We start from the raw sequence: 3,926 nt of genomic DNA on the forward strand, positions 1-3,926 counted from the left end.
GTTAAATAATTATTGAAAAAGAAAAAGGAAAGAAAATCAATATTAACGTGTTATCTCAAGAGCAGTGGCGGATATATAATTTTTTTTAGCGGTAACGTTTTATAAAAAACGGTAACGAAATCAGAAAAACGTCAAAAAAAGTCAAATTTTTTCAAAATTTATACTACTGCTGGAGCGCCAAACGGTAGCGGAGGCTACCACCCCTTCCCCTAAAGTAGGTCTGCCCCTGCTCAAGAGGACTTGTGTAGTATGATTCCTTCACAAGCCACTTACTAGTACAAGACTAAAAATAAAATAAAAGTTATGTGGATAACCCATGTTGAAAACCTCATGAGAAATTCATAAGTATTGATTATCGTAGGGGTATCTCTATCACCCAATACATAAAAGTTATGCGGATAACCCATGTTCAAAACCTCATGAGAAATTCTTGAGTATTGATTATCGAAGGGTATCTCTATCACCCAATACATAAGGCCTAACTACAAGCCTTGGCCCGTTAGGCTTAGCCAAACAATTTTCTTTGTAAAAGGAGGGCTCACTAGTACAAAAGAGATCAAATGACCCGGGTAAATTAGCTATGAAATGCGGTTTTAGACCCGCATCTTATGGCTATAGGCCAAATGATGCGGGTCCAGAAGATGGTGTTCTAGACCCGTATCTTTTAACAACTTAAGCAAAATATGCTTTTCCCAATATATCAAAGAGATGCGGTTCTAGAACCACATCTCTTGGTGTCAAAGCTAAAAAGTATATTTTTCTTTTATGGTTCAATTTTCAGAAAAATTTATTAAAAATATTTTCAGTAAATTCCTATTATAAACAAATTATCAAAAAATAAAAATAAAATATACAAAAAAGTAAATTATATTAAAACCAATATAAAATAACCCAAGAAGATAAATTACAAAGTTTTTAAAGTAACACAAATTTACAAAAACTTCAAAGTAACACAACTCTGAAGATGAATGTGATGTACATTCCCGAACCAATGCCTTCATACTTGCAACCTAAACCGACCTCTTCCCTTCATTCTTGCAACCCGAACAGACATCTTCCATCATACTTGGAACCAGAACCATAGAAATTACCTAACAAAATATAACGTTACATTAATAAAGTAAAGCTTAAAATATATACGCAACTGTACATATGTATAATATGCAATCATTAAATTCAAATGTCAAATAGTAGAATTTGAGCGATAAATCATTAAGTGATTAGAATATGAGCTAACCTTGAGACACGTTTATGGAGTTCACGTCCAGCCCCCTGGTTTGTTAACGAACATCCGAGTAGATGGCATACATTAAATAACTACAAACAAAATTAAAACTCATATCCAATTCAAACTTGAAAAAATAAACAGAACCATAGTTGCATCTTTTCACATAAACACAAAATCACATATTTTAATCAGTTGAACATATTCCTTTTCTTATACACTGACCTGGGTTTGAAGATGGGTTAAAGCACATATTGAACCACCCGCAACCGACGACTAAACAACTTCTGGCTTCTGATCACTAATGCAAATAATTAATTGTTATATATGAATGAATATATTACAGGGATTAAAGAAACACAAATAAAAACACATAAAATAACTTCTTGTTATTCCTCAAATTATCAATAATAACATGTTAAATCAATATACAGAGAGCATAGTGCATTAAGTGTGAAATAAAAGACCATTTGAAAGTTAATTATGACTTAATTATTTAAAGGTTTCTTTATATATTACATATCAATATTTTTCAAAGAAAACAAAACCTCAGAAGAACAAATCATTGAATACTTCGCTTAACACGATTAATTTGTTTAACCCGTTTTTTCTAAATGTCTCAAAGCGTAGGCGGGTGGTGAGTGATTATCAAGTTGTAAACGTGCTAATTGAGTTGATGAGTTGTATAAAAATGGAATAAGTTTTAGACCACTCGTAGTGGGGGTTTTTGGCGTTTTCCCCAAAAAAAAAAGCCGAACAACGCCGCGCGACCTGACCGCCCCCTGGGATGTTTTTTTTTTGAAAAAATGAAGGAGCGTGCTTTTTTAAACGCCTTCTTTTTTTTTTTTTTTTGGCCAATAGCTTTTTTTATTTTTTTTATTTAATTCTATTACCCCCTTTTAATATAATGTTCACATCCCCACTACACTCATTTTAACATAATGCCCCATAATGCTCACATGCTAACTGAACCGCCACATGACGCAAAATGCCCAAAGGTCTTTTATAAAACTGGGGGGTCGAAAACGATTATACTCAAAAATTTCTATACGAAAACTACATACTTTCTCTCACCGAACGAAAAGTTCGAAGGGTTGGCCGCCCCTTAAAAGCTTCACCCATGCCTGATGTGCCATCTTTCACAACCTTAATGAAACAAAAATCAATGCCTAAATAATAACATAAACAAATAAAAGCATTTAAATGGAGAAAAAATGCAAGCTAACAGGTCCTAGTGATAAGCAATACATCAAACAATTGGTCAGCATGTTGTTGGTAAAAAAAAATTTCTTTACATCGTAGTTGAACTCCTATTATACGGATAGAAAGAAGCAAAGAACAATGAAATAAATAAAACCACTTACAAGATCGTAAGTACCTTTTTTCAACTTAACTTTTGGTTGAATTTTGGATGAGAAGAAGATATAATCGATTAGAAACAACAGAGAATAAGATACATTGAAGAAGGAGAAGAAGTAAATGACGAGAAGAATAAGACTATCCATATCAAGGATGTTTGTAGGTGATTCTTGGCCTATATGGAGGGCATTTGTGAGAGGGATGGATTAGTGAGTGTTGTAGAGGATATTCATTCTTAAGGATTCTTGGGGAAGAATGGTGAAGAATGGGGGAATGGTGGGTCCTTTCTTTTTTTTATGTAGTTTAAATTTAATAAAATAATTATAATAAGGTTGTTTGTTGGAAGGATATATATGTTATTGTTGTGGGTAAAAAGTGTTTGTGGGAAAAATAAGTGAAAAGCTGATGTGGCATGCTGATTAGGCTGTTTATAGAAAGAATAGCCTTTCACTGGTGCAGATAGTCTAAGGGGTAGCAGTTGAAGTCTGGAAGAGAAATTAAATTGGGGGATCTTAAAAAATTAGGAGGGAACATATAAAAAGGGTGGGAGTATCAAAATTTTTGAATCCGTTCAAATATAAAATCAAATTTTTTGGGTAAGATATTAAAATTATTTGTAGAAAATAATTGTAAGTTATAAAACATAAATAAAACAAAAAAATGTCTGGATAGTCCCTGTGGTTTCGCCTTTTTTCATCTATAGTCCCTAACTTTCTAAAATTACCTGAATAGTCCCCAAGTTTTCATTTTTTGTTCCCAGATAGTCCCTGGGTCTAACTTCAGTTTGTTTTCTCTGTTAAGAGGGTGTGAAATAACAAAAATACCCTTTTCTTAAAAGGCCAAACCATAGGGACTATCCGGGCATCTTCTTCATTTTTATTTACAAAACCTCACCACCACACTTCATATTCAACCTCCACCCACCATCACCCTCCACCTTCACCGCCACAGTCACGTCGTCATCATCATCATCGCTGATAGTCACCCTCCACCTCCACCCACCATCACCCTAAGTCTCGTAACTGCTCCGACGAAGACTGCTCATTTTCCGATTACTCTCCTCCGTCACCGTTACAGTTTCCGTTTCCCTCCGTACCTGAGCCGAATGCATATAACCCACCTGATTTAATTGTCGGTTCCACCACCTCTCCACCACCACAACCGGAAACCTCTCCACCACTTAATAATCAATCGTCGCCACCTCCGTCGCTTGATTTTCAATCGCCGCCACCTCCGTCGGTTAATAAGCAATCGCCACCACCTCCGTAAGTTAATAAGCAATCAACGATTGTATGATTGCTTAAATAATCAAAAACCAAAACCTCCATGGTCAACCAGCTGA

At 34.9% G+C, this 3,926-nt stretch overlaps 1 long non-coding RNA gene across 1 annotated transcript; it reads right to left on the reverse strand.

Moving 5' to 3' along the window:
* Window positions 1-875: 875 nt before the first annotated feature.
* On the reverse strand, window positions 876-2,803 carry LOC110938621. The gene is made up of 4 exons (XR_002591535.2): window positions 2,290-2,803; window positions 1,451-1,526; window positions 1,238-1,317; window positions 876-1,091 (listed from the first exon to the last, which is right to left on the reverse strand). It is a non-coding gene; the product is annotated as an uncharacterized LOC110938621 (long non-coding RNA).
* Window positions 2,804-3,926: the final 1,123 nt, after the last annotated feature.

This window comes from Helianthus annuus, chromosome 5 (genome assembly GCF_002127325.2).
Source record: "Helianthus annuus cultivar XRQ/B chromosome 5, HanXRQr2.0-SUNRISE, whole genome shotgun sequence".
NCBI lineage: Eukaryota > Viridiplantae > Streptophyta > Magnoliopsida > Asterales > Asteraceae > Helianthus > Helianthus annuus.